This window comes from Canis lupus, chromosome 2, assembly GCF_011100685.1.
Source record: "Canis lupus familiaris isolate Mischka breed German Shepherd chromosome 2, alternate assembly UU_Cfam_GSD_1.0, whole genome shotgun sequence".
Lineage (NCBI taxonomy): Eukaryota > Metazoa > Chordata > Mammalia > Carnivora > Canidae > Canis > Canis lupus.
In genome coordinates, this window is record NC_049223.1 from 59,185,435 (window position 1) to 59,199,200 (window position 13,766).

General features: G+C 43.2%; 1 protein-coding gene across 2 annotated transcripts in view; it reads right to left on the bottom strand.

Annotated features, from left to right (window-relative positions):
• The window catches only part of GNAO1 (G protein subunit alpha o1), a 172,617-nt gene that overhangs the window by 102,656 nt on the left and 56,195 nt on the right, over window positions 1-13,766 (bottom strand). The window lies entirely within an intron of this gene.

Sequence of the window (13,766 nt, forward strand, 5' to 3'; positions counted from 1 at the left end):
TGGGCTGCACACCACCTGACCCTCTGCCTGTGGGGCTGAAGGAGATGAGGGAGGCCAGGGAGAAAAGATTTGTCCCTATGACCCAAGCACATGCTGGCGGCTCACCGGCTTTGACACCACTGGCCCAGAGGGCAAGGGTACCTCCACTCCACAATGGAGTGCTGCTGCTCCAGACTCCACAACCAAGGCGCCAACATCAAACAAAGAACACTGACAACACACTTCCAAGTTCTACTAGCAGAAGATCAGCAGGACAAGCAGTACGTATGGCTGCCGAAGCAGAGCTGCTCTAAGAGACAAATGACAAGTCGAACAGAAAATCACGTGTGCCCTAAAGCTATTCAGGCCAGACATAAAAGACCTGCTGCATATTAAGAAAAAAATCAGTCTTCCCAACAATAGGAGGTAAATCCCTGTTGAGATGTGAGTTAGTGGCCTGGAAGACCAAATGGAAAAACTCTCCAAGTCTAGAGCAAAAATATAGAGACAGAATCCATGAGGGAAAAGATAAAAGGCCTGGAAGACAGACCCAGGGAGATCTAACCTGAGAATATTGAGTTCTAGAAGAAGCAAAAGGAGCTGATGGAGGAAAGCCAGTAATTAAATGATAAAGAGAAGACAATTTCCCTGTGTTGAAAAAAGATGAGTCTGCAGACTGCATGAGCTCACAAAGTTCCAGGAAAGATGACAAGAAGAAACATACACATTGGTTATCCTGGTAAAGTTCTCCAACTTTGAGGATGAACACAAAACTTTAAAAGCTTCCAGACAGCTGGTTAAGTGTCTGACTCTTGGTTTCAGCTCAGGTCATAATCTCAGGGTCCTGGGATCAAGCCCTGCATCAGACTCTGCACTTAGTGTAGACTCTGCTTCAGAGTCTCTCTCTCTCTCTCCCTCTGCCCCTCCCCCTGTGGGCTCGCTGTCTCTCAAATAAATTAATTCTTTAAAAAAATAGCTTCTAGACAGAAAGAACATATTGCCTACAAGAAAACAAACAAACAAACAAATCAGAGTGACATTAGACTTCTCATCTGAAACACTAGGAGCTGTAAGAGCATGGAATACTATCTACATACAGATGACTCAGAAAAGAGAACCAAAGCCCCTCAAATACTTTGCCCATCATTTTTCAGGGCAAAAGATATTTTCAGATATGCAAGAAATCACAGAGTTTATCACTGATACATGAAAAATACTTAAAGTAACAAACAACAGGGGTACCTGGGTGGCTCAGTTGGTTAAGCACCTGCCTTTGGCTCAGGTCATGATCCCGGAGTGGTGGGATTGAGCCCCCATTGGGCTCTCTGCTCAGGGGGAAGCCTGTTTTTTCTCTCCGTCTGCACCTCCCACTTGTGCTTGTGCTCTCTCATGCTCTCTGTCTCTCTCTCAAATAAATAAATAAGATCTTGAAAAAATAAAAAACGAACAAACAATAAATGCACCAGAAAAATGACTTTACTGTGGAGGAAAATGAACAGGTCGGGAAACTCTGATGAATACAGACACTTGCTTACACATTTGCTCCCTCCCTCATCTCAGAAACCTAAATGGAACTGGTTAATAAGGACTCTGAAAATAGAAGGGCCATAATATGAGGGAAATTCCAACAACAGCCTAAAGCTAAAGATATTAAATAATTCTAACAAAATCAAGGCATTGAAGAGGAAGGGAATAAAAGTCTTCCATGGTCTCATCTTAAGTAGTGGACAGGGAAATAATTCTAAGGTCTCATCCCATTGAAGTAGAGAAAAGCAGGGAGGAAATGGAGCATCCTGGAGGGAGAAGTAGTTAATTCATGTTATCTTGCTTTCAAATAATAGTGGAGCAATATGTCTTTTGTTATGAATTAAGAGGAAAGGAGTGTAACCTTTAATACGATGGAAAAGTAGAGAAATTCCAGATTGGCATGGGAAAAAGAAGGGAATGCAAAGCAACTACATCAAATCAGCACAAATAAGAAAGAAAAAAACCTAGAAATAATGATGGAAGGAAATTAAAAACATACTATTAGATGGAAGGAATAAAATCAACATCAATTAATGGGCTAAATTTCTCACTAAAAGACAGCAGATGGGGTTAAAAAATTAAAACAAAAACCAAAACCCAGGTAGATGATATTTATAAGAAAACTGATTAAAATAAAGGTATGTAGAAATGTTGAAAATAAATGCATAGAAAAAAAGATACCAGACGCATGCAAACAGAAGGGAAGTAGTAGTGTCAAAATTAATTAGGCAAAGGGGAATTTTAGTTTAAAAAATTGCAGAGGCTAAATAACGATATCTGTAATGATAACAGAATGTTTGTTGTTGTTGTTTTTAATGTTTTTTGCTGTTCTTGTATGTAGGTTCCATAATCCAGTGTGAGGCTTGAACTCGCAACCCTGAGATCAAGACCTGAGCTGAAATCAAGAGTCAGACTCTTAACCCACTGAGCCACCCAGGTGCCCTGATAAAGGGAATGCATTATGAAGCAGTTAGAATCATCCGAAACCTGTAAACATTAAACGAGAGAGAAACTAAATATAAAGCGTGTATTGGAAGTTGAATAAATGAAATTTTAGTGTGAAATTTCAAAGATGTCTATTGAACACACCTTATAGGCAAATATTAATTAAGATAACAAAGACAATGAGTCATATAACTTGAATTACTAGAAATATTATACATGACCTTACATTCCTGGAGTACAGAATGGATTACTTTTAGGGACCTGGATCATTTACAAAAATTGATCATGTGTTGAATTTCAGAGCTAAAACCTTAACAAATTTTACAAAAGAAAGCTTTCATAGACCACAGTTTCTGATCACAATCAACAAAATTAGAAATTTAAAAAAGGTGAGAAGAAAAATATTGACTTAGAAATTAAGAAATTAAGAAACCCACTCCTAGATAAATCTAGGATTAAAAAGGAAATCAAAAGGGAAATGACAAACTATATAGAAAACAGTAAAAGAGAACATTTCGTACCAATCCTCACGGGACAGAGAAAAAGTCATGCTCAGAGGAGAGTCAAAGCCCATAGGATTAAAGAAGAAATATGAAGAATAAAGGGATTTAGTCCTTTTCTTAAGAGATCACAGAAAGAATGAACCAAATCAAATGCAACTACGATTATAAATTACTAAGTTAAAAGCTGGGGGGATCCCTGGGTGGCTCAGCGGTTTAGCGCCTGCCTTTGGCCCAGGGCGCGATCCTGGAGTCCCGGGATTGAGTCCCACGTCGGGCTCCCGGCATGGAGCCTGCTTCTCCCTCCTCCTGTGTCTCTGCCTCTCTTTCTATGTCTATCATAAAAAAAAAAAAAAAAAAAAAAAAAGCTGGAATTCATAAAATTAAAAAATAGTGGAATAGAAGATAATATAAATAAATGTAATGAGTAAAATAAAACCTAGTGAGCCAATTAAGAGAAGAGCAAATAAAGATGAGAAATGAGAAAGGATACCCACCCACAGCTGCAGAAGAGAAAGACAAAATCATAAAAGAACACTGCATGCAGATCTATGGCCACAAACATGAAAATCTCATAATTCTCTAGCCAAATATAAATTGCTAAAATTGACCCAATAAGTAGAGAAACGTTTGAAAAAAAACAATTTGCCATAGAGAAAGTTGGAAAGGTGATTAAAGATCTATTACTGAAAATGGCACTAGGTATTTAGTGCCAGATAGATTCAGTGAATTTTAGCCAACCTTTAGCAACAGACAATTTCAACATTATTTCAAGGATCCTTGGTCACACTAAAAGATAGAGAATCCCCCAATTAGTGCTATGAAGCCATCATAACGTTAATTACTAAAACATGAAGAAGCTAGCATAAGAAAGAACACTACAGACCATTCTCATTTATTATAAGTTATGCAAAAATTATTTTAGAAAATTATCACATTGAATATGGCCATGTCTCATGAGAAAAAACATGTTACCATGTAACCTGTTCATTCTAGGAATGTGAGTATTTCAACAGTGTTTTCTATGGCAACCACAAAAAGGGAAAAGCTATTTGCTCACATCAATAGATGCTGAAAATGTACTTGGTAACATTTAAATCATTCTTCATTAAAAACCAGGAATAGAAGCTAATTACTTATACAAAATAAAAACTGTTTACCAAAGCCCAACAGAAAATATGATTATAAACAGTGATATTCTATAATCATTTCCATTAAAATCTAGAGCTGGATAAGATGGCAGTAATCACCATTAGTACTTATCAAGATCTACCACTACAACCTAATGTAGTAAAGCAAGAAAGTGGTGTCAGTGATGTAAAACAAGAGCTAAAATATCCTTTTGATGATATCTGTATATTCAGAAAAACTAAGAGGCTACTGCGTTTGTTTTGTTTTTAAAGATTATTTATTTTATTCATGAGAGACACACAGAGGGGGGCAGAGACATAGGCAGAGGGAGAAGCAGGCTCTCTGCAGGGAGCCCGATGCAGGACTCAATCCCAGGATCACAGGACCATGCCCTAAATCAAAGGCAAACACTCAACTACTGAGCCACCTAGGTGCCCCTGTTTTGTTTTGTTTTTAAAAGTCTACTATAATTAAGAGAAACAGTAAGGTGGCTAAATCTAAGATAAATATTCAAAGATTAATGTTTTCTCCCATTAGCAATAAGTACCTAAGAAAGAAAAGAAAGCAAATAGCTTATTCATGACAGTGAAAAAATTATAAATATTTAGGGATAAATTATACAAGAAGCCTACATGAAGAAAACTATGAAAATTTAATCCCCAACAGTTCTGTTCCTAGGTCTATACTCAAGAGAACTTGAGTACATGTACTCATATATGTTCACCAAAAGCCATGAACAAGAATGTTCCTAGCAGCACTATTGATAATAACTCAAAATCAGAAATCACCTCCATCATTTGGGGAAGGAATAAATAGAATTGTGGTCAGTCACACAATGTAATACTATACACTAATGCAGAGAAACGACAACTATATACACAGCAGAATGGATAAACCTGAATGTTATGTGAAAGACAAAAACAAAAGCGTATATACTGTATGATTCCATTTATATAAAATACCAAAAGAGGCAAAACCGATCTCTGCTTTGGAAGCCAGAAGGGTGGCTATCCAGGTGGGGGTAATCATGAAAAGAGAGCAGTGCCCACCATGTTCTATATCTTGACTTGGGTGTTGAGTACCTGGGTGTGTTCACTTTGTGAAAATTCATCAAGTTGTACATTAAGATTTGTGTATATTTACCAGATATGTTACACTTCAAAAAAAAAAAAAAAAGATTCTACTGAAGGCAATAAAACAGATTTGAAGAAAAGACACATGTTTTTGAATGGGAGCACTTAATATTTTTTAAAAATCTTCCCTTCCCGTCCCACCCCACCTCATATATTGGAATTTAATACAAATTCCAATTAGAATTTCAAGAAGGTTTTGTTTTGTTTTTCTAATTGGGAGCTTGATCACAGGAAGACTTGACATCTCTCTCCCACTCCCAGACTGAGGAGGTAGAGGCTCAATGCTGGATCCTCTCTCCCACTCAGCCACTCACACATCCCCCGTTTCCAGAAGATGACGCAAGTGCGCAGCCCATTAGGTCAGAGCCCCACCTGCCTCTTAGTGGGGACTGGATCAGAGAGAGACCCAGCAGTGTAACATAAAGATCAGCATTGAAACTAAGCTGATAAGTCCAGTGAGAGTGGCACTGGACTGGCAATCCAGTTCAGTATGCTGTCAACCACCAAAACCAAATGGATGAAAAAAGTGGTCAATAATATCTGCCCCACCAGACTGCAAAAAAATATTTTCATTTCTAAGATTCACCTCTGGCTTTATTTAAAAGCTTCTCAACCACCTAAGCATTACACCAGGAGTTAACTTATTTGACATTCACATATATTCTATTAAGGAGAAAGGACAGCTATCCTCTTTCTCCCCGTCTTCCAGGAGAAAAAGCAGAAGTTTGGAAAGGTAATGTGACTTGTTCAAGGTCACAAGCTGGCAAGCAGCCATACTGGGGCTCTGAATGCAGTCTTCTGACTCCATATCCCAGGCTTCCTTCCCGCTAATCTCTGTGATAAGGCGAGTCACACGCTGCTGCGGGTGAGATGGAAGAGTGGTGGGGGCGATGGGTCCTGGCAACAGACCCAGGGTCCCCGAGACAGCCTTTTTGGGAGAGCTGGCCAGAACCTGGCCAGGCTAGGGGAGGCCTGGAGGAGGGTGACGCCATTCCCTGCTCAAACACTTGGCTCCAGAGGTGGTTGCTGCCACTGCTATCTCATCGGACACTCAGAGGTCAGGAGGGAACAGCTCCCCAGATGAACTCCTGGAAGGAGGCAAGTGTGTCGGCCCATCACCCACAAGCCCTACTGCAGCCTCAGAGTCGGGCTCTGGCATGGCACCTCCTTGGGGCGCCTTGGACTCTGCCTGCCAGGAAGGCCCAGAGAGCGGTAGGGAGGCAGCATATCAGAGCAGCTGGATGCCTCCACTCTATGAAGAGGGGGCCCACCCAACTGCCCTTGAGGAGCAGCAAGACTGGGCCGGTACCAGGAGAAGTATATAGTGCGTCTGTGAGTCCACTTGAATGTTCCCAATGAGGTTACAGTCTTCATGGAGGGTGGGTGCCGAAGTAACACTGGAACCCCGGGGGGAGGACCCAGACCCCAAGGTGGGACGGAGGAGGTGGGGAGCCTGCAGCCTGAGGGGAACGTGCTGAAGAACTGCTCTGCTCTGTGCCAGACAGCATGCTCAGTGGTTTGCATGCACCATCTCATTCCACCCGCCCTCTCTGAGGAAGGCACTCTTATCATCCCCATGTTGCAGAGGACAACATAGACACGAGGAGAAATGAACTCATTCACTCAAGGTTACACAGGATGTAGGAAGCAGAGCCAGGCTTCTGTTTAACTGCAACCAAGGTGCTAGAGTGGCCCAGCTCATCCCGATTCCCTCCGGGGCTGACCTTGCTCTCCACACACCTCTGGCGTCCTGCTGAAGCTGGTCAGTACAGCACAGGGCTCACTGCTTATCTGAGCCCTCATCTGAGAGGCTCCTGGCAGACTCCTGGCATATGGGGGACCAGCTGAGGGACTTGGGAGTCAGAAGACCTGGGTTCACAGAGGCTGTCCGCCTCGGTCCCATTATTGCTCTGCAATAATAACCCACAGACTAATAACCGGGGGGACACACAGTACAGTACCTATTATTTACTTTGCAACTTTCATATTTATTCCCAGTGAATTACAAACTCAAATTTCTGGCCTAATCAACTCACTTGACATGGGACTTCCTTCTATCCTCTTTGATGTGGCCCTACACTGAGGGTGGAGAATAATTTCTTACTCCTTATAAATTCTGCCCTTGCTCCTTCTGTAGGGAACAGGTCTAATTTGTTGTCCTCATAACAGGGCCTCTGAGAACTGGTGACACTAGCTAGTGCCTTCTCACCTGAAGCCTTCTGATTCTATGTGGACCCCAGAAAAAGTACTTACAAACACCCAGAACTCTAACAGGGTGTGCTTGAATCTACCCTAGAACCACCTCCTGATCAGGAACATGGCAGCCTGGCTGGCCAACTGGAGTTGGGAGTTCAGGTAAAGTGGGTGGTGGGCACACAATCGCACTTGGTATGGAAAGGACTCCCACAGAGAAAAGCTAAGGGTACCAACCTTGGGAGCGACTGAATTCTGTGACGTGATCTGCAGGCCCATCAGCTGATGATGGTCTGGGGGACAGCAAGGGGACGGGGAGGTGGGGAGTACAAGGAGGCTCACTCACAGGCAAGCTCTTCTTTATAAAGGAGACTATTAGGAAAATCCAGTTCACACTTGGCCACCTGGGGTTCGATGTTACAATCCTTCCTAGGGCCCATCTCAGCAGAAGGGGGAAATATTTGCTGACTGTTTGTACAAGTTAATTAACTGTTATTAAAACATGCCCTTGAGCTTAATGATGTTCTTTATTTTACCATTTACATATTGCAAGCCTTCAAGTGATGTTAACTCCTTGAGCGGACTCTTCAACTTGATTTCATTTGTGCAGTTTTGAGAACTTCTCTCTTCAAATATGCATGCAGACTCAGTGAGTCATAAATGTAATGGGCAGTTTTCCTGGCAGAGTAGGCTAGAACTGTGGCCTTAGAGCCACAAGACCTGGATTCCCACGCCAGACCTGCTATTTCCTATCTGGATGACCCTGAATAAATAAGTTAATTTCTCTGACCATCTGTACAGTGGGATAATTCTCACCCCGCCACTTTCTTAGGGATATTGTGGGGATGAAATGAGATGTCTGCGATGGCTTGTAATAGGGTGTAAAACACATGAAGGCATGTTAGACTAAAAGATGTTAGATATTTCCTGGACGTGGAAGTAGAATTTTGGATTGGATATTCGCGGCTTGGGACATTCTAGTATTGTTTCACCTTTTGCCAGCTGTGTTCTGGTGTCTAGAACTCCTCTATCAGGAGTTTGGAGTGCCACCCCTCCCCGGCTCTGGGTCAATGTCATTAAGGTGAGGTCTGAGCACGCTACATTTCTCAAAGCCACAGTGGTTGGTTCAGGGATGGGAATGTCAGCCAATTACAATCAGCAGGAAGCAGTAAGCTTTTTCCTGGGATACCCAGGAAAGAAAGCCATGCTTTGTAAGGGGATTTACAGCTGAGGATGAGGATGGCCTGAGGCAGGGGCAGCCCACCTTGTGGCCCTAAGAGGGGAAGCCCATCTGAGAGTGAAGTTAACAGAGGAAAGCAGAGGCGAGACACATCAAGTGCTGATGATGTCTTTGGAGCCCTTGAATCCAGACTTTTCAGTGACAGGTGTTGCTAAGTTTCTTTTTAATTTAAGCCAGTGTGGGCAGGATTTCTATCATCTGCAACTGAAAGGGACGGATAAACAACCTGAATGAAAGCAGGAATGATCAAGAATCAGAATGCATTTCTGGCTATGTTTTCCAAAGGGAAATATTCTGTCCCGCATGCTCCACTTTCTACCCAAGAGCTGTCAACTAACCCTGGCCTTAGCACAGGGCTTAGCACAGGGCTGAGGACATTCATCTTCAGTACAAAGTAGAACTGTTTAGGAAAATTCTCACTTCTTTCTTCTTATTACTTACTTACCACTTTCTACTTAGGAGTAGCCTTTCCTATTCTAATTGTCCAAGCCTCTAAGTTCTTCAAGAATTCCTTCCTTGAGATGGAATGATCTTTGAGATCTGTGGTTTTTAAGGACTATTCTTTAGATCTTTGATTATCCAAGAAGGTGGATAAGCTCTGTGGTTATGGTTTCTTTCTGGCCTTTCTGCCACACTATGCAATTCATCAACCCAGCCAGTTTGTCTCATGGACCTACCTTATATCTTATGCTGCTGTGCCTCTCTCAAGCTTTTCATCTCACCTAGAGCATCTTCCCTTCCTAACTCTCAGCACTGATTTCTCCTGACAATACAAGGTGGGGAGGACATGTTGGTGGCCGAGCCATCCACCTTGTTTCCTCTCTTCCTTGCTGGCCAAGTAGCAGCTGAGTTCTGACATCTGTTATCTCTTCCTGACTGGTCTAAGCGCCTCATATAACTCCACCTGCCTAGCCAATGACTGGCTTAAGAAGAGATATGTGACCCAAATCTGTCCAATGAGACTCAGGGCAAGTCTACCAGTAGGGCTTCTGAAACAAGGAAGGGCTAGACCCTTTTATTGCACCTGGATTTAGGTGTGTGAATCCATGCTGCCTGGAGCTGCTGCAGCAAGGAGCTAGCTGATGTGCTGGGGCTAACTGAAAGCAAAAGCAGAAAGTCCTGGGTCCCTGATGGCTTCACTGGGCAATGCGGGGACTGCTTCATTTCCAGGCTTCTTGATCTGTGAGCTAATACTTTCCTATATGGTTTCAGCCACATGGGGCTGTGTTCTCTGTTACTTAAAACCAATAGCCCCCTAACTGGTAAGAAATCTCACCTCAAAATCTGCTCCTCCTTGGAACTGTCCCAGATCATGCCAGTCCATAGCAATAGCCTCATCCCCAAAGCACACTCACTGGATTTTCTGTTAATACCAGGAACAGTTTTCATTCTAGGAGTGAGTTTCTGAAGTACAGTGTTGAGGAGATGTTGGGGATACAGTGGAGTTGAGTGGGGACCCGTGCTATGGCAGTGTCTGCCATGACACTGGGAAGAGGCATATCTAGCCTCATGTGTCCAAACAGAACTCCTGACTCTGCCATCCAAATCTGTTCTGCCTGTGTTCTAGGTCTCAGTGAGCAGCATCTCCATTTTATCAGTTACCTGGGCCCCAAACCTTGGACTCACCCTTGATTTCTTCTTTCTCTCACATTCACAATCGAGTAAAGGAAATCTTGTTGGTTTTACCTTCGAAACATATCCAGAACCACTCTACTACCTCCCCAAAGCTCTACTGCCCTGGTCCAGGCCACCACGGTTTCTCTCTTGAGTAACTCCAACAGTCTCTAACCTTCTCCCGTGTCCAGTCCTTGCCCCCAGACTGTTCTGCACAGTGAGATCAATCCTTTCCAAAGACTCCCATCATCTCAGAACAGCAGCTCAAGTCCTTACTACAACCTCAAACATGGCTAAGGCGAGCCTCCTGCACAGTCTCCTGACCTCCCAATTCCCCAGCCCACCGTTCGTCAGCCCTTAAACACCTGAGGCCCCATGTCATGGCCTTTAGTGTTGCCTTTGCTGGGAATACTCTTCACGCTCTCCCACACTTCCTTCAAGTCTCCGATTTCAGTTATCTTAGAGGAGAGGTCTCCAACACCCTCAGCTCCCTCTACCCTCCTTCCTGGGCTTTATTTTCCTTTATAAAAGAGGGCTTACCTGCCCCTTACATATTACTTTTCTCTCTCTTTGGGGACTCTGCCTTATTCAGCACTGCACCTCAAAGACCAGAGCAGCTCCAGGCACAGAGCAGGTACTTGGCGAACATGTGTTTAGTGGACAAACTCCTTATTTCTCCCTACTTGCAGCACAGGATTTTGTACCTTAGTGGGAGCTCACAAAGTTTGTCTACTAGATTTTACATTCATAATGATTTCATGTTCACATCAGTACCCTGATTTCATTTCTGGCAGAAATGAAAAGTTTCTTTGCTACCAATGGACAAGGACTGGAGAATATCACAGAAAAATAGAACAGTTAAGGCTGGTGGAGGTTTTAATATGATAAATCCTGTTATGACAGTAAAAATGAAAGGCATACATATACTATTAAAAATTGTTTCAAAGAATTGTGCATGTTTTTCTTAGCATTTTTCTTTAAAGCAAAGCAGTTTGTGTTTTGTTAAAGGTACAGATAAGTGAGACCATACAGACAAAACTTCCCTCAAAACCCCTAACCCCCAAAGATACTTATAGAGGGACTTCAAACTTTTATGAATAATTTTCTGAGATCTGTGATCCTTAACTGATATTTGTAAAAATGCACATTCAATGTCATAATTGCTTTGTCTTCACACAATACTTAGTTTGCAATTCCAAATATCATTATAGGGAAATTATTTATCAAGAAGTGGCACAGGTTAACTTTTTTTTTTTTTTTGCCTTAGCATTTAATCCAACCCTCTATCTTTGGTGGAATACTTGCAAATATTCCTTCATCTAGGTAGTATTCACCAAGAATCAACCATATTCCTGCCTAAGGAGCCCCTGTTTCCCTAGGGAGACAAATGAGTGCCTCTTTTTACAGGGCTTCAGGGAAGACATGAGTTGGGCTTTGGAGGACTGTTCAATTCATTGTAATCCAATTATTTATTGAGCATTAATCACATGCACAGTGGTCTACTTTGACCTTGCAAATTCAAAGACATGGGTTTAGTCCACAGTGGCTTATAATCCTGTATGTGAGATAACATCTAGAAAAACTAACCTTAATAAAAAGCAGCAAAATGTCAGACGTTGCAAGAGAAAAGAAAAACCACCCATGTTCTAAATGGCCTCAGAGGAGGAGGAAGCATAACTGATGGAGAAATCAGGTGTGGCTTTGGGAAAACCATGACACTTCTCGGCCTAGGAGAGGTGGGTGTGACAGGCAGAGATGTGGGACATGTGGGTGGGGTTACTCCAGGTAAAGGAAAGTGTGCGCTCCAAGGGAGGCAGATAGCAGAGTGCAGGGTGCAGGCGGTTATGTTCCACTCAGAATGGCCAGTCCCAGCCTGTGTGCTCTGGGAAGTACAGAGGTGCACACCTGTGTGTACACATGTGTGTGAGAGAGACTGAGGGGAACTGAGCTGAGGAAAGGCTGCCTCAGCAGTCATGTGAACATTGAATTACACTGGGGAGAAAGGAGAAAAATGACCAGTTAAAGAGACTGTCACTCTAGAGGTGGGTCACAAAGGATATTTAACCTGGCAAACGGGCTTTTTATTAATACTTTATATTGATGTCATATATTCTTTTTTAAAAAAATATTTTATTTATTTATTTGACACAGAGAGAGCGCACAAGCAAGGGGAGTGGCAGGCAGAAGGAGAGGGAGAAGCAGACTCTCCTCAGAGCAGGGAGCCCACTGCAGGACTCTTGATCCCAGGACCCCAGGATCCTTCATCCCAGGATCGTGACCTGAGCTGAAGGCAGATGCCCAACAGACTGAGCCACCCAGGTGTCATATATATTCTTTTTATATGTACAAAATATTACATAATAAGGTCTATTTGATCAATTTATTTAATGAACAAATGCAAATTCAACTTTTGCTCTTTGAAAAATCTTTTTGAGGGCAGCCCGGGTGGGTCAGTGGTTTAGCGCTGCCTTCAGCCCAGGGCTGATCCTGGAGACCTAGGATCGAGTCCAACGTCGGGCTCCCTGCATGGAGCCTGCTTCTCCCTTTGCCTGTGTCTCTACCTCTCTCTCTATCTCTCTGTGTCTATCATGAATAAATAAATAAGATCTTAAATATATATATATATATATATATATATATATATATATATATATATATATATATAAATAAAATAAAATCTTTTTGAAGAGGTGGATACCCAGGGAAGAGAGCTGGGAGGACCATGCCAAGGGCAAGGGTTGTAGGAAAGGAAAGGTGGGGCAGGTAAAAAGAAAGACAGTAGCAGCTTGGCCACAGAGATGATTGGGGTTGGCATGGCAGGGGGGACACATGGAGGAGAACATGCAGCACAGACAAGGCCCCAGCAGAGTACTAGGGGGACAGTGGTGCTTGTGAACCATTCCTGAAGGAAACCCTGGGCCCAGGAGAGGCACCTTTGGTTCACGGACACACCGGCTCCCTGTCCTGGGCCCCCACCCAGAAGTGCCCAGAGTGGTGTTTAGCCAGGAGACCCTGAACTCAATTACCCACTCACCAGGCAGTGGTAGGATCCAGGGATGCCTGCAGCGGGATCCCAGCTTCTGTGCACAGGGCTCCAGTGTCCCAGATTGCGACCTGGGTGTGTCACCATGAACACAGACTCCATACGGGAGGTTTTTCTCACTGATGCCCTTTGTGATTACAGCTGGCAGGTTTAAATAGGGGTTTTCCATAACATGACCTTTGAGGAAAGCTTAACGACTGTTTTAGGAGGACCTGAGACTCATGAGCCCTGAGGAGCTGGAGGGAAAGGAGTTTGGGCATTAGGGTGCCTCTGACTTCACCTCAGAGAGGTGTCTCGGTGGGAGTCAGCCATGTTTCCCCCTACGTCAGGCAGACAGGTGTGTGCCCTGAGGTCATAGCCTGAAGGATGCCTGGGCTGTGAGGAAAGGAGGTGAACCTAGGGGCTTGGGAGACCCAATTTCTGTCTCAAACTCAGTCAGGGTACCTGCAGAGATCTCAGCT